Source organism: Eulemur rufifrons, chromosome 3 (assembly GCF_041146395.1).
Source record: "Eulemur rufifrons isolate Redbay chromosome 3, OSU_ERuf_1, whole genome shotgun sequence".
Taxonomy (NCBI): domain Eukaryota; kingdom Metazoa; phylum Chordata; class Mammalia; order Primates; family Lemuridae; genus Eulemur; species Eulemur rufifrons.
This window is the reverse complement of record NC_090985.1, coordinates 50,000,511-50,023,097: the sequence shown is the minus strand read 5'-3', so window position 1 is coordinate 50,023,097 and position 22,587 is coordinate 50,000,511. Positions and strand designations below refer to the sequence as shown.

At 34.0% G+C, this 22,587-nt stretch overlaps 1 pseudogene; it reads right to left on the bottom strand.

Moving 5' to 3' along the window:
- LOC138381369 (E3 ubiquitin-protein ligase CHFR pseudogene) overlaps positions 1–22,154 on the bottom strand; it is a 30,367-nt pseudogene extending 8,213 nt beyond the window's left edge.
- Between the last annotated feature and the right edge of the window lie 433 nt (positions 22,155–22,587).

Here is a 22,587-nt window from a genome sequence, read left to right as displayed (position 1 = left end):
ACATTACTATAATGTGTACTAGAAACACAATAAGAATGCAGCCTTAAAGTCTACAGGTCATTTATTTACTCAACCAATGTTTACTCAGTGTCTGAATGTACCAAGAAAGCACTGTAAATGAAATGATATATCATAGTTTTTGCCATCTGTTACAAAAACCCCAACTGCATACAATGAGGACAGTGATAAACGTAAATACAGGTACAGTTGTGGATAGGATAGGGAAAGAGAGAAGGAATTGATCATCTCCTCTAACCTTTTCATTTTGCAAGTAAGAAAATTGAGCAACTTGCTCAATTACAACAGTAGAGGAGAGTAAACTCCAAATCCACAGAATTAATTTCAGTTCCAGAAATACTTATTTGGAATATAAAACATTTTACTTACCACTCTGTTGGATACAAAGATGAATAGGTATGAAATCGTGTCTCTGTTGACTCACAGTTAGGTTGCAGCAGTGCATGAGTGGGAGGGAGAAGTGTTTCAGTCTGGTTACACAACACTAAAGCTATAGTGGGAAGGATTTTCATCTGTTATGCTGTTTTATTACTCATCCTGATATAGTATAAATTTGTAGCTCGAGTCAAGATTTCAAAGATGGATACGTGTAGAGAAGATACTGTAGGTCAAGTACAATCTGGTGATAAGACCTACAGAGTATGTATATACATTAATAAAAATAGATTAATCTGAGGCAAATAAAATTTAGATTCATGATTTTATGGTTATCCATGGTATGTGAGTTTTTTTTAGTGTAGAATTTATCTCCACAGGCTATTGCAATATTAGTAATTGTAGTCCCATTTATTGGTCATTTAATGACCCTAAAGTTCATCAGGTCATATTTCATTAATATGTCTGTTCATGCCACATTGTATCTCCAAATGATAACATAATAGCTAATACATAAGTTTAATAAGTGTTTAGAGAAATAGAATGAATAAATGAATGAATGAATATGGCATGGTGCTTAGCACTGTAAAGACATTATCTAAATTAATTTTTATAATAATCTGGTAAGGTAGACATTATTATCTCTCTTTTCAAATGAAAAAAAAAACCATTGAATCTTAGAGTTAAGTAGCTTGTTAGATTACACAAGTATTAGGAGCCAGATTCATATGAAAACTCTTATTTTATTTTATTTTTTTATTTTATTTTTATTTATTTATTTATTTATTTTTGAGACAGAGTCTCACTTTGTTGCCCAGGCTAGAGTGAGTGCCGTGGCGTCAGCCTAGCTCACAGCAACCTCAAACTCCTGGGCTCAAGCGATCCTCCTGCCTCTGCCTCCCTAGTAGCTGGGACTACAGGCATGCACCACCATGCCCGGCTAATTTTTTCTATATATATTTTTAGCTGTCCATATAATTTCTTTCTATTTTTAGTAGAGATGGGGTCTCACTCTTGCTCAGGCTGGTCTCGAACTCCTGAGCTCAAACAATCCGCCCTCCTCGGCCTCCCAGAGTTCTAGGATTACAGGAGTAAGCCACCACGCCTGGCCTGAAAACTCTTATTTTCTTACCCATTATATCATCATACACTTATTCCAGTAGAACAAGCAAAGACCTTAAAATATAAAACAACAGAAATCACATTGGAAAGAATCAGAATGAATAGATGTCAGAAATTTGAATTGCATATTTGAGTTTAGGATTTCTAGAAGATAAAGAAAGGGGAGATAAATCTGCATAGTTGTTTTTATTCTCCACAAAAATAAATCATACAAAGGTACCTGCAGATGCATTTGTATTTGCTGCTTTGCTTATTTGATATATTCCTGAAAAAAATAAAACAAGATTTTTATGAAAACAAATATTAAGTGATGGGGGAACCTATTTTGCATCATGATCTTGGGAAAAAAAGACTTTTGAAATAGTTTTAAATTCAAAGTATATGCAGAAATGTAGAATATATCTTTATATTACAACTGAACAAAGCTATTTTAAGTGGCTAAAATAACATATTTTGAGTACAGTTCACTCTGATTTTAAAAATAAATTTTACATTTGAAGAATATAAAGAGAAATCATCAACATGTCCATTAAGTTGTCTTTCTCATGCAGAAGATGAAAATGGTACATATTTTTGATAGGTGCAAATCTCAGTCGATACCATGCAAATTTATCACAAATATTTTTAATGCACATAAGCTACATTATTGCTTGAAGTAAAATATATATTTGAGCTATAAAATTTTTTAGAAGCAAAAATTATTCCAGCAGGCATCTGTTTTTGTTTGATTGTTTTTGTTATTACGCCCCAAATTCCTTTCTTCTCTTTCTTTTTATGGATCTGACACTAATTATCACAAACATGATCTCACTCCTCTGCTAAAAGAAGAGAATACACTGGTTGTGCAAATGATTCACACCTGAAACAGTAAAATGCAGAGAATCTGTACTGAGTTGTGTAGCGTCTCTCGCAAGTCCATATCCACGCATAACCTCAGAATATGACTATTTGGAAATAGGGTCTTTGCTGATGTAACTGGTAAAGTCAAGATAAGGTCATAGTGGGTTAGATAGGGCTCTAAATCCAATGACTGGTGTCTTTATGAAAGAAAAGAGAGGGAGATTCAGACACAAAGACACACAGAGGGAAGAAAATTATGTGAAGATGATGGCAGAGACCAGAGTGTTGCAGCCACAAACCAAAGGAGCTAAGGCCTGCCAGCAATCACCAGGAGCTAGGAAAAGGCAAGGAAGGCTTCCTCCCTAGACCCTCCAGATGGAGAATAGCCCTGTGGACACCTTGCTTTCAGGCTTTTGCCTCCAGAACTGCAAGAGAATACATTTCTGTTGTTTTAAACAACCCCGTTTGTGGTAATTTGTTATGGCAGCCTAGTAATTTGTTATGGAGAGCCCTTTGTGAGGGTGGGATTTGTTTGCAGGGTGTTAGCTACGCTCCCCGCAAAGAGGTCCTTTTCTCTTTGTTCCTATCATGGTCTCTAAGTTGACTAGGCCAGTTTGCAGGGAGTTAGCTACGCTCCCTGCAAAGAGGTTTTTTCTTCCGATCAGGTCTCTCAGGCAGGGGTCATCGCAAAGGATGAAAAATATAGTAGGAAACAGAAATAAAAGATAAAGTAATGGCAATAATAATACACAGAGCCAAAGATATAGTTTATAAAGTAAAAGTTTATGAAAATAGATAAAGGAGGGTATCCGGATGGAAATATTTTACCCACATAAAATATCTCCCCGACTGAAACTCCACACAGGTATTATATAGGGTACAGATAGGCTCCCCGTTGCCAAGGGCAACGGGATTTGCATACTAACAGGCAGTTTACTTTAGGGTCAAAGTCTCCTAAAAGGCTACTACAGATTCTTTAACTAACTCTAACTAGGGGAACAATGAGTTATAAAATCGTCTTGGGGCAAACTTCTAAGTTTTATGATAAGGCTATTACTTTAGCAACAAATAGAGACATCTTGGCTCTGGTGATTGTGTTCTTGGAAACAGAGATGATCCCAGAAGTCAACATGGGCTGTGCTTTGTGTTAATTACTTTAACCGCATGGTTCCATCTGGGCCCAGCTTGGGCATTAGCATATCTATCTGATTAGCTCTCATCTCCCGGGGTCCACCTGTCAGCTCCGGCAACCTTTGGTTCTAAGGGAGGCCCGCCTTGTCTTTCAAAACAGGTGAGAACCAAAGGCCCAGTTTACAGCTGTCTCTTTGAAGTGCAGCTTCTACTGACCAGTAAGACACCCTCCTGAGACGAGGCAGCTTTTGAACTAACACATTTATTTTTTCTTTAAGGCAAAGCCTTATTTGACTTCTGAAATCAAATCTTGTCTCCAGAAATACAGGGGGCATTTCTATAACTCAGTATTCTTAGGCTCAACATTTGTTGTTTGGGGCTTTAGGGTAAGATAATCCAGTTAGAATCAAGCTATCACATAGGTCCTCTTTCTTGGTCTCACCAATATTCTGCCGGTGGGATAGGGCTCATGGATATGTGTGGGGGGTGGGGAGGGTACATCCAACGTTTTACTTTTGGACATTTTGAGATGCAGATTAATTTGTTTTGTGTTTTCTTTTCCATTGCAGGTTGTGAGTTATTTTTCAGCTTTCCACATTTTACTAATTCATTTATGATTCATCAATCAACTTTCTGTTTTTCAAAATTTTATTGCATATATTCTTTGGTTTTACTTCTTTGTTCACAATTTTACCTGTGAGTTCATAACTTTTTCAAGTATTCATTATCATTCAGAGGGATTTCACTGGTTATGAGCTCATTTGTTTAAACTATCATATTTAGCTATAGGTCATTAGATGTTTATTTTTGAAGGAAATTTTAAACTTTTTTATTATTTATAATTTTATTTTTGTTTCCTAGGGACTTTACGTGTTATTTTCTGTCAGATTCTAAGCTTTTTGTCCAAGATACAAGGCAGAGAAAAATAACTGAAATAACCCTTTGACTTATTTTACATTTCTCAAACTCAAACTCTAAATTATTTTCTGGTAACTGTTGTTTAATACATTTGGCATTCATTCAAATATTTTTTAAAATACTTTATGCGTGAAACATTAAACTTTCACTAACTTGATAAAAATCTAAGAATTTTGAAAAGATAGCTATAATTTTCATAACAGTTGTTGCCCAAGACATATAACATTAATATATGCTCTATCTACAAATAAGATATAAAATCTACACAATGCTTTATCTATGGATAAACTGTAATGTAAGACATGTGGTTTCTACTAATACCTAAATAAAAGCATCATCAGAGAAAATTAAATACAAAAATTATTTTTCTTATTGAAAATGTCCTCAATATTCAACTTATAGCAGAAGCAAATTGAACTAATGTGGTGGACAAATGTACTGTTAGTAACCTTTCTTGAGTTATTCATCATTTTTATTTATCTGCCTCACATTTAACCACAGTCTCCTCAGGTTTATAGATCTTAAATATGGAAATACTCCAATATATAATTTTTATGATAAAATGTTTGAAGGGACAAAATTGGCACATTGATTACTCAAATTTTACTTATATGACACTGTGAAAAATAGAATTTATTAAAAAATATAGCTATACTGCTTCCAAAGTAACAGATATATAATTTCTTAATATTTGGATGGCATATGATCACAATAACTTAAGATAATTAAAAACAATTGCAGATCTCAATAAAACTGCATTTATGCTCCTTAAAAATATATGTTCTTTCTTCTTTACTTTTATAATTTGATTTATTTTATGTACAGAGACATTAAAATACCACTCCACCATGAGAGCAATACATTTTAAGAAAAACAAAATGTGCATCACAAAAGAAATTTGATATATGCATCAACGGAAGTATTTTTGTACAACTTGATCTTTTAGAAATCAATTGTAAAAAATACTTCCCTCTTGTCAAGTATCTATTCCATGTGGGGGAGCAAGATGATTAGAAATTGTTCCCTAGACAATAAACTAGAGAAAGATTCTACTTTTATCTACTTTGATAATAACCCATATGTCAGACTATGTTTCAATGACATTCCAGGACATATTTTTTAAAAGAAAATTTGTATATAGGAAAAAAAGGTAGTCATTATTTTATTGAAAAATACATTGGTATTTCCTATGTATAAATAATCTCTTGATGTCAAACAGAATTAATGAACTGATTTAATGAATTCAGTTTCTAATTGTTACTTAATGATTACTTAAAGGTCTTGCAAGTGTGCAGTGAACCTATCCTCTCATTTACCACAGTGAACTGAATTGTTGAAACAAATAAGTTCTGAGTTAGTGATGGATATTTTTATAGGAAAAAAATATTGTGGTTGTATTTAGAACTTACTTTCTTAATTAGTGCAGCACTAAAGACATGACAGATGAAAGGGGTCAGATCATGCTAACGGCAGAAAGGGAAAAGAAATTTGGAACCTCTTCCCTGTGTCAATCAAAAAAGATGCCACAGGCTATTTATTCAAAGTCCCTGCAGCACTTCAGCCTTTGTACCATGTTATCATTTCTCAAGTCTATCCAAGTTTCTTAAGATCAATGTTTCTATCCAGATTGGGTTCCATGGACTCCATAGGTTCCATATCAGCTGTTGTTTTCTCTTCAGTGTTTGCAAAACCCTCAACTCCTTTAAATTCGTGCTTTGTCTCAACTACTTGTTTGAGGTGATGCAATATTCACGCTACCACCTGTACTTTGGTTCTCATGTAGCTCCACACAATGCATCTGTGGGCTACTCCTACCCAGAACATCAGAAATCCAGTCCTGGATTTATTCTTCTCTCAGAAATGAACCTATGTATCCTGCTCTGTTATTTCTATTTTAATAGGCACTGAACTTTTTTGAAACATGCTTGGAGGCCTATGGTCACAGAACTTGCAAGTGTGAAATGATGATATATCTGGTATGTAAGGAAGTAATCAGCAACTGTGGTAATGATGAGCTTCCTTTAAGATCTCATACTGTACACTGATCTTTATTTTCAAGATTTAAGAAGTGCAGTAGACAAAAAGACTTAATTTTTTAGACATACTGAAGGAATCATGCAGCCCAGTTTCCTTTATTTACATATGAAGAAACTTAAAACTAAGATATTTAATTAGCAATAATTGCATCTCAGATAAACTTCATTGGGTAAGATACTATCACTACACAAACCATAAGATATTTAAACAACTTGTTGACGTCAGCATCAGAGATGGGACTAATGTCCACTGTACTATACAGGTTAAAAACACATCTTATGGAGTCAAGTTGCCTGTGTTAAAATCTCAGCTATGCAATTAGTTAACTGTGCATCCAAAGCCTTATTGCTTAACCTTCCTGTGCCTCCATGTTTTTGTTTACATACTGGGAAAGACAATTGTAGCTCTTACTCCTCTAGACCTGTGGTTCCCAAATTTCAGTCCATGGATTCTTTGCATTTGAAATGAAAAGGATCTAAAAAAAAAACAAAAAAAAACCTGTACTATAGTTTGAAGTCCAGTAAATTGATGCCTCCCAATTTGTTCTTTTTGCTCAAGGTTGCTTTTGCTATATGGGGTCTTCTCTGGTTCCATACAAAATGTAGATTTAGTTTTTCTGGATCTCCAAAAAATGATGTTGGTATTTTAATAGGGATTTCATTGAATCTGTAGATCACTTTGGATAGTATAGACATTTTAATAATGTTGATTCTGCTGATCCATCAGCATGGCATGGTTTTCCATCTGTTTACATCCTCTGCTATTTCCTTCCTCAAAGTTTCTTAGTTCTCCCAGTAGATGTCTTTCACCTCTTTAGTTAAATATATTCCTAGTTAATTCATTTGTTACGAGGCTAAAGTCACCAAAACAGCATGGTACTGCCACAAGAACAGAGACATAGACCAATGGAACAGAACAGAGAACCCAGATATAAAATCATTCTCATATTGCCATCTGATCTTTGGAAAAGCAGACAAAAACATGCACTGGGGAAAAGAATCCCTATCCAATAAATGGTGCTGGGAAAATTGGATAACCACATGTAGAAGACTGAAACAAGATCCACACCACTCACTGCTCACAAAAATCAACTCATGGTGTACAACAGACTTAAACCTAAGGCAGAGAACCATAAGAATTCTGGAAGAAAATGTTAGAAAAACTCTTATAGACATTGGCATAGGCGAAGAATTTATGAAGAAGAACCCAAAAGCAATCACAACAAAAACAAAAATAAATAAATGGGACCTGATCAAATTAAAAAGCTTCTGCAAAGTCAAAGAGACAATCATTAGAACAAATAGACAACCTAAAGAATGTGAGAGAATATTTTTATGCTATACATCCGATAAATGGCTGATAACTAGAATCTATAAAGGCCTCAGGAAAATCGGCAAGAAAAAATCAAACAACCCCACTAAAAAGTGGAAAAAGGACATGAACAGAAACTTTTCAAAAGAAGATAGACTAATGGCCAAAAAAAATATGAAAAAATGCTCAACATCTCTAATCATCAGAGAAATGAAAATCAAAACCACAATGAAAGATCACTCAGCTCCAGTGAGAATAGCTTTTATCAAAATGTCCCAAAACAACAAATTTTGGCTTGATGCAGAGATAGGAACACTCATACACTGCTGGTGGGACTGCAAACTAGTACAACCTCTGTGGAAAGTAATATTGAGATACCTCAAAGAACTAAAAGTAAAACTTCCATTTGATCCAGCAATCCCATTACTGGATATTTACCCAAAGAAAAAAAAACATTCTATAAAAAGGACTCAAATATTTATAGCAGCATAATCCACAATTGCAAAGATGTGGAAACAACCCAAGTGCTCATCAGTACATGAGTGGATTAATAAAATGTGGTATGTGTGGACCATGGAGTACTACTCAGTCATAAAAAAGTGGCAAACTAATACCTCTTGTATTATCCTGGATGGAGCTAGAGCCCATTATTTTAAGTGAAGTATCACAAAAATGGAAAAACAAACACCATATACTCACCATTAAATTGGTACTAATTGATCAACACTTACATGCACATATGGAAGTAAAATTCATCGGGGATCGGGCAGGTGGGAGGGAGGGAGGAAGAGATGGGTAAATTCACACCTAATGGGTGTGGTGTGTGCTATCTGGGGGATAGGCACACTTGTGGCTTTGATGCAGGCAGTGCAAAGGCAATTTATGTGATCAAAGCATTTGTACCCCATAATATTCTGAAATAAAAATAAATAAATAAACATTGAATCCTGATATATAACTTCTGAAAATTTGGATTAAGTACATTTCAAGTGTGGCTTGAAAATCAATATCTATATTTTCAGAACAACCCTCCCCGTGAGCCCAAAAGGCAAATACAAAAGAATCCTCACCACCCCCTATAATATTTACTTTAAAGTGATAGTTAGATCAGTTTGTTTATAACAAAGAGCAATGGAAGGTATGTGCTTTGCACTTAAATTAGTTCTCCTGTATCATGGGCTGTATATAAGATGCAGCTTAATCTGGCCCTAATCAAACTCATCTTGTCCTTCTCGTCCCTTTATTCTCAGTGCTCCAGCCTTGGTAGTTACCTTTGAGCTCCTTGAATCTTTTCCTCCTATTAAAGAACCTTTGCATAAGCTGTCACCTCTTCTGGAAAATGTGTCTCCCAATATCACGTTACCTAGTTATCCTTCTTTTTTTTAACTTCATAATATTATGGGGATATAAACATTTTGGTTACGTATAATGGTTTTGCCTCACCCAAGCCAGAGCTACAAGCTTGCCCTTCCCCCATACAGCGCACTCCATGCTCATTAGTTGTGAGTTTACCCACTCCCAGCATCCCCCTTCCACCTGACTGGCACCCAGTGAATATTACTTCCATGTGAGCACTTAGTGTTGATCAGTTAATACCAGTTTGGTGGTGAGCACATGTGATGCTTGTTTTTCCATTCTTGTGATACTTCACTTCGAAAGATGGGCTCCACCTCTATCCAGGATAATATAAGAGGTGCTAGTTCACCATTGTTTTTTGTGGTTGAATAGTATTCCATGGTATACACATACCACATTTTCTTAATCCACTCATGTATTGATGGGCCCTTGGGTTGTTTCCACTTCTTTGTAATTGTGAATTGTGCTGCCATAAACATTCAAGTGCAGATTTATTTATTATAGATTGTCTATTTTTTCTTTGGGTAGATGCCTAGTAGTGGGATTGCTGGATCAAATGGTAATTCTACTTTTAGCTCTTTGAGGTATCTCCAAATTACTTCCAACAAGGGTTGTACTAGTTTGCAATCCCACCAGCAGTGTAAGAGTGTTCTCAAATTTACTTCCTCAGGAGCCTCCATGACCTGTGGACTACATCAGATTTATTCACAGCATTTCACAAATTTCCTTTACAGCACTTTGTTTTAATCATTTGACTTTATGTCTGTACTCTGTAGTAGGCTCTAATTTCACATGGGCAGGAACTTTCACCATTTGAGCTCACCATTGTATTCTCAGTTTAGCACTTGGCACATAGTACAAACTCAATAGGTTTTAGATTTTATTTTAATTAATGATTGAAGGGTCTATAAGATGTTTTTATATAATTGTTTTAGTTTATCACTGCTTCACAAAACCCCTAAGTATAATCATTGAAACAGCCACAATTTCATTATCTCTTATGGGTCTCTGGGTTGAGAAGCTTCAGCAAAGCAATTCTGCTCGTCTCACATAGCTTCTCTGTGTTTGTGCACACAGATGGTTGCTGGGGCTGGAGTGATTGGAAGCCTTGAGTTCACACCAGGCTGGCCAGGCTGCTCTCCCTTTCACGTGTTCTCAGAGACTCTTCTCCATGTGTTCTCTCCATTTGGTCTTTCCAGTAGGATAACTGGAATTTTTGTGGTAGTCCAGGAATTCCAAAACACAAAAGCAGAAGTTGCTAGTCTTTCTTGATAATTAGATTCTTCAGTCCTAGAACGTCACTCCTGTGTCTTTCGGTTGGTTAATTCAAGTCACAGGCCAGTTCAGATTCAATGTGGGAGGGCCCACCCCAACGGACATGTTTTATGTACCAGCACAGCACTAAGTGCTTTGCATAGGACCCAAATAAGACTGAGAAGTAGGGAATAATGTTTTCATTTTTAAAATGAGGTAACAGGAAGAAAACAAATAAAAGTAACTTATGTATGATATTACTGTTAGGTAGTGAATCCAGAATTCAATCTCTGCTCTTTTTTAATCCAAAACTTATATTGTTTGTTCTTATGATTTTCATATTCTTCAGAAAGCCAAAATTTCTTGTTTTCTATCTAAAGAGTGTTATCCTTTAGCTTTTATAAATATATATATATATTTCACATATGTTAATGTTAACAAATATTTCAGCCATGTCCACTACTTTCATATAAAAGCACATAAAATAGAATTTTCATATTCATTAAAATTAAATTAATATAAGTGCGAAAATTACAAGCAACATAAGCACCTAAAAGTTTAGTTATCACTAAATCCATCAGTTGGCATTTTCAACTGAAGAACTGAAGGCATTCAAGTGATGTTGTGTGATCCTTGAGTATAAGTTGCCACATGCTTTTGTGAGACCTTGTAGGAGCTCACACAACTATTAGTAATTAGTATTGTTGAAATGTCTGGTCTACTTTATCTCTTGCCTCCTTGGGATTGAAGCCTGGTGTGATTTTTCTTTGTAATTCTAGTTTAGATTCTTGAAAATGCCTCCATATAATCTATTATCTGATCATATAGCTGTGGGAGACTTTAATATGCTGCAGATCTATTCACTGGTGTTAGGATTGTAACACATATCTGAAATTTTAATCTTGAAACAAGAAATTGAGTATCAAAAAACGAGGACCACAGGATATCAAATGTGAAGAGATTATGCTCTATAATATGTAATCTAAATCAGAACAATAGCTGTTGGTTTTCAGTTCATAATTCCCTGATGACTCGGAAACACTGCTTATTTTCTCTGATTCATGAAATGCTATAATTCCAGGAAGATATACCCTTACATTAAAATGTGTAAGACTGGAAATTCTTTCAGTAGACAAACTAGAACTTTGCTTTTGAATGTTTTTTGAATCAGAGGCTAGAATTCACATATTTAATAAAAAGTTGTGAGACCACTGCTATTGTTTAAAAGATCATATCTCCTCCAAACTTCATGTTGAAACTTAATCCCCAATGCAACAGTATTAACGAGTGTGCCTTCCAGAGGTGTGGCCTTTGGAATTAGCACTCTTACCAAAGAGCTCAAGGTTGAAGGTTGCTCTGTCTTGCCTTTTTGTCCTTTCCACCATGTGAGGGCACAGTGTTTCTTTCCCCTAGAGGAGCAGTAACAAGGTGACATCTTGGAAGCACAGAGCATCCCTCACTAAACATTAATCTGTTGGTGCCTTGATTTTGGACTTCCTAGCCTCCAGAACCATTAGAAATGAATATCTATTGTTTATAAATTATCTAGTCTGAGATATTTTGTTACAGTAGCACAAACAAACTAGCACAACCACTTAGACGGGGTTTTCTGTATATCCTGAGGAATGCTTGAAATATCATCTCCCAGGAAGGAGCCACTCTGTGAACTAGCAATGTTCAAGCACCAGTTTTGCATTTCTACTTCCCTTCATCCTCACCAGAATTTGATATCAACACTGTCATATTGTGTCAATCTGTCCAATGTAAAATGCTAGATCATTATTTAAATTCACCCTCATGCATATTAGCAAGACTTACATTTATTTTTGGCCACTGTTGTTTCCTCTTCTGTGAATATATTTGCAATTTTTTAAATGAGCTATGTAACTTTTTCTTATACATTTGTAGAATTCTGAGTTCATTATAATAAATGTGTTACAAATATCAGTGTATAATACTAATATGTAAATATTATTATAACTATAAATATTCTACTAATCTGTGACTTGTTTTTAGTTTTCTGTTGTTGCTTAGTTTTTATGTGTGTCTATTTTAACATTATTACTGGAGTCTTTGTAGTACAAAAGTTTTAACTTTAAATAAGAATGTAATTTCCTTTGTGATTAATGCATTTTATGTTTAGTAAAGAAATGTTTTTTAAGAAATGCTTTTCACATTGGTCATTAGTCAATCTGGAATTTGTCTTTGTGTATAGTATTAAATATAATACTACATTTATTGTACTTCTGAGAAGATAGTTAATTATTTCAATATGATTTATTAAATAAAGTCCATTTTTCCCTCCTCCCAAGTGATTTTTATATACCAATGACTTCTATTTGTGTGTGACTGATTCAGTTCTCTGTTCTCTTCCATTGATCTACTTGTTTAATTTCACAGAAAACCACCTTATTTTAAAACTACAGAAATATTATATATCTTGATATCTGGCAGAATAAGTCCTCACATTCTTTTACTTCAAAACTGCCTTGATTCTTTTTGGCTTTGTTACATTTCTGTGTACATGTCAAAATCAGTTTTTCAAGCTACAAAAATGCAAATACACACGTAGGCTCTGTTTTTCTTTTAATTTCAATTATAAATTACCTTTAAAGGAGGAGATTATAGACTTTATTAACCAATTTATCACATCCATAAATATAGGATAGCTTTACTTGTATTTAGTTTTTCTTTTATGTCCTTCCATTGAGTTTCATAATATTTAAAGATGTCTTGTACATAATTTGTTACATATATTCCTAGGCACTATATATGCTTGCTACCATAGTGAGTGTAAGCTTCTCTTGTAAATTAAAGTTTTCTGCAGATTCTCTTGAATTTTCTAATGTAATGACAGTTTATTTTTTTAACCCTTATTTCTTTAATTTAAATTTGTCTTTCTTATTTCATTGAGTAAGACATCCAAAATAATGCTTAATGAAAGGATAGGTAATAACAATGGGTAACATTTGTTAAGAGCTTACTATGTCTAAGTTTCCATCCAAATTACATGTGATATCTTATTAAAACTCACAACATCCCAGATCAGGTAGATAATATTATAATTATTTCAATTTCCAGATGAGAAAAATTAGGTGAAAAGAAGATAAGTAATTGGCTTGATATTTTACAGCCAATAATGACAGAGACAGTATTCCATCTAGTGGCTATCTCTGTAACTCATTTCTTTATCATTGCCAATTAGAAATAACAATGGCAGGCTGGTTTGTACATATCTGATTTTAAAGGGACTGCATCTGATTATTTATTGGTAGTATTAATTATCATTTTAATAGTATTTTTTAATAGCTTTATTAAAGTATAATTGATATGCCCCAAATTGCATACATTTTATGTATATAATTTGATGTGTTTGGTTATATGCGCATACCCATGAAACAATCACCACAAAGTAATAAAGATATCTATTATCTTCAAAAATTTCCTCATGTGCCTTTTGTGTGTGTTTCTGCGTGATAAGAACACTTAACATGAGATCTACTCTCTTAAAAAATTTTAAGTCCACAATACAGTATTATTTAGTATAGAAATTGTTGTATAGTAGATTTCTAGAACTTATTTATCTTCCATAACTGAAACTTTATACCCATTAAATAACAACTACTTATATCCCTCTCATTCCAGCCCCTGGAAACCAGCATTCTACTCTCTGTTTCTAGGAGTTTGACTATTTTGTATTCAACATAGTACTGGAAGTTTTTACCAGTACAAGTAGTCAAGAAGTAATAAAAGGCATCTAAATTAGGGAAGAAAAATGAGTAAAATGATGTCTGTTTGCAGATGACATGATCTTACACATAGAAAATCCTAGACTCCACAAAAGAACCCTTAGAATTACTAAACAAAACTAGTAATGTTGTAGGATACAAAACAAACACACAAAAATAAGCTGTTTCTATATATTAGCAGTATACAATTTGAAAAAGTAATTAAGTAAACACTCCCACTTAAAATAACATCAAAAATATTAAAATACTTAGGAATAAACTTAACTAAGGAGGTGAAAAATTTGTTCACTGAAAATTATAAAACACTGCTGAAAGAAATTAAAGGGACACAAATAAACAGGAAGACATCTCATGTTCATGGATTTAGTAATATTCTTTATTATGTTAAGAATATTCTCATATACTCTTAGTTTGTCAAAGTATATTTTCCATATCTACTCAAAAGATATGATTTTTCTTTAAATTTGTTAATGATTTGTATATAATTCAAATACATAACAAATTCTATTAATAATTTTCTAATGTTAAATCATCTTTGTATTTTAAAAATAAACCTTATTTAAACATGATGTATTTATTTACACACACACTCCCTCCCTCCTCTCTCTACTAGATTTTATTTGCTACTTATTTGCTGGCAATATTTGTTTATATAACATGTATGTCATCAATTTTCCCTTCTTATACTGTCTGATTCTATCTGGTTTTACTGTAATTATTAGACAGCCTCAAAAATTGAATGTATGTACTCTTCCTTTTATATTTTCTGAAAGAGATGTGTAAAAGAGAGATTATTCATTTGTAGTTTGGTAAAATGTGTCTGCAAAACCACATAGACCTGTTAAATTTGTTGTGTGAAAGTAGATTTTCGATAGCAATTAAATATCTTTTTTGTTTATTGTCTACTCTGTTACCGCATCTTAGTAATTTGAAAAAAATATTTTTATAGAAAATGGTCAATTTCAGGTAAGATTTCAAATTGATTGACATAATATTGTCATGCTTTTTATGAAACTATTTTATTTTAAATCAGAATTTCAGTACCCACCTGAGGAATTCATATCTTGAAAGTCCCTATTTGGGGAGACCACTGTGCTCTCACTTTTACATTGTCACAGAAATATTATTGTTTATTCACAACGTCAAGATCTCTAAGGAAGAAGATTTTTGTCCTTCTCAAAATAGCTCCTACTAATATCCACAGCTCACCTTTTATTTGCTTTAAACTGAAGTGTGAAAAACAAATATAGAAAAAATAAATCCCCCCCAAATCACTATTGAGTACAAGACCTACAACAAAATTATTCAGAATTATTCCTCTTTTTTTGGTTTGCTGACTCAATGGACAGTGAATATTGAATGTAAAAGTCTGAGCAGTTCCAAGTGAGTATATATAAAAGGTATTGAATGACATTCTTACAAAAAGTCTTCCATTTCCTGCAGGCCTATTATCTAACTATACAAAGCGACTTCCATATTAAAACACTTATGAATATAGTACTAAATTTAATAAAACTAAGTACTACTCACTAGTAACCTTGTTCCTGCAGAAACTGTCACATCTTTTTCTTAGATTATAAATCTTACAAGTTATCTTTTATACAAATGGAAAAAATAAATGATAGGCTATCTTCGTAGTAACAAGATATGGTGTTCAGGACTGTGTGTCTGTAGGTATGTTTGCATTTAATTTTTTAAAATACTTTTAAATTCTAATAATTTGGGATTAAGGAATTTGGGAGATAATCTACAAATTAAATTTTTAAGTAAAACTAAATTTCTTCTATTCACTAATTAATTTCAATTTTCTGGCCAACAGTATGGGAAGCTTATTGTCTAAATTCCAAAATTAGCCAAAACTTTATGACACTTGTAGATGTATTTGTGGGGAAGATATAAACACAATATCTTTTTAATTTGAACAGTACTATAAAATACAAAATGATAACTAAATCTTTAGGACATATAAAATTACCTTAGATCTGCAAGATCCATTTTCTGATATCACAAGGTCTTATATTTGAATATGTTTGTCTCTATCCATAATATAGTTACTCTGTAACAATGTTGCTTCCTCAGAAGATATGTGTCTAACAGATCAACCTAATTTATTATCTTGAATTAGGGATATGGTGGAAACTATGAATCAGGAATTGTGAACTATAAACCAATACATTTTCCATTTAGTTTTTTTTTTTTTTTTTTTTTTGAGACAGAGTCTTGCTCTGTTGCAGGTGCTAGAGTGCTGTGGCGTCAGCCTAGGTCACAGCAACCCCAAACTCTGGGCTTAAGCAATCCTTCTGCCTCAGCCTCCCGAGTAGCTGGGACTAGAGGTATGTGCCACCATGCCCAGCTAATATTTTTTTTCTATATATATTTTTAGCTGTCTAGATCATTTCTGTCTATTTTTAGTAGAGACAGGGTCTCGCTCTTGCTCAGGCTGGTCTTGAACTCCTGAATTTGAGCAATCCTCCCGCCTCGGCCTCCCAGAGTGCTAGGATTACAGGCATGAGCCATCGCGCCTGGCCCCATTTAGTCTTAATAACAAATATTTTAGCCAAGTAATATTACATCAGTTAATAATAAGGAAGCCCAAGACTCAGAGATGTAAATAGATGAAGACCTAATGACTGTACGCTAGCCAAGGCAGCATACAAACCCTTCTTTGTTTTTATTTCAAATTTACATTTTTTTCTACTATATTAGGCCTACTTGCTGATTGTTAATTATTTTAAATACTATAACATTCTATTTCAGAAAATTGTACATGTATATATAATTGTATATACAACAATTTTAAATACTATAATATTCTATCTCAGAAAATTATACATGTATAAACAGTTGCGTATGCATATAGACACAATTATAGAGATGTGTGTGTATATTATATATATATTATATATATATAATATACACACACACAGAATCAATCTACTGGACTAAACTTATGAACAACAGACAACACAAATATTTTAGAAATTAATTGAATGATAAATTTATAAAAATGTCTTTCTAGAGATAAGTTAAATGTAAGATGCAACAAATTCTTAGGCAGTATAGTTCATTGATTAAGATCACAATCTGGAATCTGATAATCTTGAATTTCTATTATGCCACTTTTTAGCTGTGTGACCTTGAAACAGCCAATAATTTCTCTGTACTTCCTTAAAATGGTAATATTTGTATCTACTACTCTGGTAGAATTAATTTCTCTTCCACAAATCTTCGCTATCTTGTAATATATCCAAATTCTTGCCATGACTTCATTTTTATTGACTTAAGATTTTTTCTTACGGTTTGTTGGGGCCAATGGGATTTTGTACATATGACATAAGAAGGATGATGAAATGTGCTTTGTACTCTCATAATCCACCAAGAGAAGAGCATGAAGATGGTTTATTGATGGCCCTTCATCTTGGACCCCCAAACAAAAATGCATGGAAAGACCTGAGCCCAAACCACAGCCAAGAGCCATGTCCAGTCAATCTGTTATACTACCTGGAGCAGAGTCACCCAGAAGCCCAACATTATAGTCCACATTATCATATTCATAATTGGCTTGCAAACTTATGGACTTAAAAATGTTTGTTTTATGCTGTTGAGTTTTAGAATGGCTTGTTATTTGGTGTTTTCCTGAAAATGGTAACTTACACTGTCAACTACGAGTCACTATGTGAAAAATAAATTGCTTTGGGATCTGATTTCTTCCAATGTATCCCCAAATTCAAAAACAGTGTTCAAACCAGAGTAGTTGTTCAAGAAACATTTGTTGACTATTGAATAAATAAAATAAACCTGGACATTCACATAGTAAGTGCTAAAAACAATTTTTAACATTGTTTTTATGCATTACTATATATAGTCTCTTGTCCACTCCTTGTGATGAAGTGAACTTGTGCAATAACATGTTAAAATATTCATTGAACTTTCTATTACATTTATATATAACAGGTTTGGCTGAACTAAGGAGTTCAAGACTAAAACTTTAATAAACAAATAGTTTATTCTGTTTGTAACCAAAGTTTGGATCTCTAGCCCTAGGCATCAATTTATCCATATGTGCCAATGGTCACAAGAGGACTTTTGAGAAAGAATGGGGATAATTAAGAATAATTCATTTTCATTAATTTGACAAATAACATTCTTAAATATAAATGAATTTAATGTACCTTCCAAATGTGGAAGCTACTTGAGAATAGTTAACAACTTGAGAATAGTTTCAACAATAGCAAATTTGGCTATATTTTTACAATGTCATATCTAAAGGAAAAAAGAAATTAACATCTCATGGTTTGAGATGTTTTATATTAATCAAGCAATAGGCTATTTAATTATCTCTCAACTGTCTCTCAACTTGTGATGATGATGAAGATGATGATGTCCCTTTTCCTTCAGTTGTATTCAAATTTTCTTCTCCTGAGGAAAATATAGGAACAAAGTTTTATGAGGCAGCGGACTCAGAATTTTTGAATTGCTGGGAGTTATGCAAGTATTTGAGTTGGTGAAAACAAGAGATCTTATTTGATCCTGCAAGATATGCAGATATAAAGGAAACATTGAAACCGATAAAACAAATGTGATGAAAATGTAAATTAGTCTATAAAGCTGCCATCCCAGACCCCTGGCTAGGGACCGGGCCACAGAGCTCTGTTGCCCACCACCTCACTCCCCGCTCCCCCAATCACCCATTTGTGGAAAAATTGTCTTCCACATGAAACTTAGGGAAGTGGGGGGAGGCAGCACACAGCGGCAGTGAGCTGGAGAAGCTTGGGATATGCTTACAGCCACTCCCCATTTCTTGCATCACTGCCTGAGATTCACCTACCCGCCATTCTGTGGTGCCAAAAAAGTTGGGGATCACTGTAATATATTACACAAAAATACCATATATGTGCTGATTACTGAAATTTATATCTCTAGTTCTGACCATATCTGAATACCAGACACATATATCCAACAGTCTGACATCTCCACTTGGACTGCTGTTTTGGATTCCACATATCCAAAACAGAATTCCTGTTTCCCATCACTAATTTCCTCCCCTTGGCTTCTTCCAAGTTCAGTAAATGGCAAGTACATTTACATTCTGCTCAGCCCCCAGATTTCAGGAGTTATCTTTACGTTCTCTCTCTTTCTTTCACCCTGTATCAGCCAATCATTTTTGGTCCTTGAGTATATCCTAAATCCAAGCCCATTTCAGTATCCCAACTATTCCCACATTAATTCAAGTCGCCAGTGCTACTCTCCTAGAGGAGATTTTGCAGCACCTAAATAATGTCTGGCATATAGAAGATTTTCAATAAATATTGGTGGAATAAATAGATAACTAAGTGGTTATGGAAAACCTTGTTTCATTTAAAAATTAGGGGACAGGTAGACAATTACAAAATTTTATTCCTAGTATTCCTTGCACCTTCTAACTTACAAAATTCACTACAAAGAAAGATTTCAATATAGTTTTTAAATTACAAAAACACCAAATATAGAAATGGTTCTTTAATTTGTTCTCATTTCTAGGAAGACTAATCTGAATAAGTAAAAAGAAATGTCTCATTTAGGAAGGTTTTTTTTTAAAGGAATATTTTTATCACTGTGAAGTTTATGTGTAACTTTATGTATATTGCTGAGAGGAAGACTTGTAAAATTTTGGAAACCAATTTGTGTTTGTGAAATACTTGGACATTATATTAAGTTGCTCAATGATAATTATTTAATGATATAAAAACAAATATGAAAACAAATACCCGACATCATTTTTACAAAATTTGTACTGGAGAAGACTGAGTTAAAGAGGTTTTTGTTCTGTTTATCTTTTTTCTTTATGATCAGTTGTTGCTTTTATATAAGTTGTTCATAGTTTGGTAAATTAAATACCATTTGTTTATCATACAAGGCACTGATAGTTTTATAAGTTTCATGAAAATGATAAAATTAATTTCCCTAAATCATCTGTAGAAATTATGTCAATAATTTTTAAAGTCTTGTTGAGTTTTTTTTTTTTTCAGACTATTACGGGTGTACAAACACTTTGGTTACATATATTGCCTTTGAACTGCCTGAGTCAGAGCTACAGGCGTGCCCATCTCCCAGACAGTGCACACTGCACCCATTAGGTGTGAATTTACCCATCCCCTCCTCCGCCCCCCACCTGCCCAACACTGATGAATGTTACTTCCATATGTACACATAAGTGTTGATCAACAACTAAGATGTAATTAAAATGCTTATTTTTTGTTTATGACAATAAAGATTTATAATTGCTTTACATATTTATGGTGATTTATCAAAGGAGAAGTAATCAACCTGTTCACACATGGTATCTTGGTTGGTCAAATAGTTTGAAGTGAATACAGTGACAGAACTAGATAATTTCTGAGTATCTAGAAATCTCCACAGTATCTGAAGGTGCTATAAAGAAACATTATTGTACTTTATCTCATATTCTTCACAAATAAGCTTTACAAGGGGTGATGATTACAGACTTTTTTATTGTGAAGGATCTGGAACATTTGTGAAACAAGGAAAATATTTGATTGAGCCTGGTATAAGTGAGGCATTTAAAGGTTTCATCAAACAAAATAAATATTGCCTCTGCTCCAGTGTCATATCAGATGTAAACTGGAATGTAGGATATTCCTAAGCATTTTATTAACCAACATAAAAGGTTACATATTACTGAAATCATGTGCATGCCACGGATTTTCATGCTTTAAGGCTTTTATTTTCTTGTCTTATATATTTTCAAGAGTTAATCTTGGCACAATTTTTGTATTTTTATACACTCAAACTCTAGTTACACAAAAATTAACAAATATTATCTTTTATACAGAGTATATAATAACACATCTAAAAAGTTACTAAAATTGTTTCTTCTCATGAAGATGCTTGTAATTTCCCTTCCTTGGTAAGCAATTTTGCATAAGTTAACCAACGTGAAAAATAATACTATAGAAATAAGTAAGATACTGCAATGTACATAAACCTAGAAGTCTTTGTTATCAAAAATATTTACTTTGGGCTGGGCGCGGTGGCTCACGCCTATAATCCTAGCACTCTGGGAGGCCAAGGCGGGAGGGTCGCTCGAGATCAGGAGTTTGAGACCAGCCTGAGCAAGAGCGAGACCCTGTCTCTACTAAAAATAGAAAGAAATTAGCTGGACAACTAAAAATATATATAGAAAAATTAGACGGGCATGGTGGTGGATGCCTGTAGTCCCAGCTACTTGGTAGGCTAAGGCAGAAGGATCGCTTAAGCCCAGGAGTTTGAGGTTGCTGTGAGCTAGGCTGATGCCACGGCCCTCACTCTAGCCCGGGCAACAGAGTGAGACTCTATCTCAAAAAAAATATATATATATATTTATTTTGTGTTGGCAGGGCTGAAATCTAGCTAGAGACCCACATCTAGACTTAGGCCTACTCCTAAAATAAGAGTAGGATCTTCTATTAAAAGAATGGATATGTTTATCTTCTATTGCTAATGAGGAAATTCATAGTTTTAGCTTATTTGTCATCTACACATATTACATAAACAGGGATTTTAATGCAAATAAAAGAATTATTTGGCAGCTATGAAGTAATCAATTTGAAGTACACCGAAAATGAGAATTCACTCTGGATTTGACAAAATCACATATGATTTTTAGAACATTTGAACAAAGTTAAATTACCTAATGTAGTAAGGGAAATATTTAATTTCAAGATTATTTTTGCTGCTTGCTGAGTATTCTATTTTAAATCCTTCTTTTACTTGTACTTTCCTGACTTCTGTTCATTTCTCCCTAATAGCCTTTTCCATTCTATCAATATTGAAGAAAAGTCTGTGAGATTTTTGTTTTAGAAGAACTCCAGAGACAGATAAATTTTATTGGGCAGAACAAGAATTTAGATATCCTTATGATTAACATATGCCATATCCAGATAGAAATAGACCAAATGTAACTGGTATACCTAAGCCTCATCAGCCTATGCATTCACATGAGGCAATAGAAACAGAATAATGAGATTTCCATGGCTTTTACCCCACCTGCTCATCCACAACCATGTCCACCTGTAAGTATCTACCAAATATATCTGGAGACTCTAGAAAGTATCCCACCTGTGCTTGCAAGTATAGTTGGATGTTGCGGTTTCTGCCGCACTTTCCTTTCTGGGCTGCGCGGTTCTTGCTGCACCCAGTGAAGGTCTGCAGGTCAGTGGAGCAGCCCTTGCCATTCACCCAGCTTCACCATCCCCTCCATAGCTCCCGTTTGGCTCTGCCAGGCACCTCCACCACCAAACCATGGTGGTCACTTGCAGAAGCAAGGGGTGCATGCTTGGCTTTTAGGAAAGTTCAGGTTTACAGAGACCGAGCAGGAAGGCGATTAGCCACCTGCCATTATCCAGCTGAGTGCCTCTGAGTGAAGATATTTAAGTTTCCAAATCTGTAAAATGGGTTGTTTCTCCTTCAAAGTTTTTGTATTTAATGAGATTGCTAT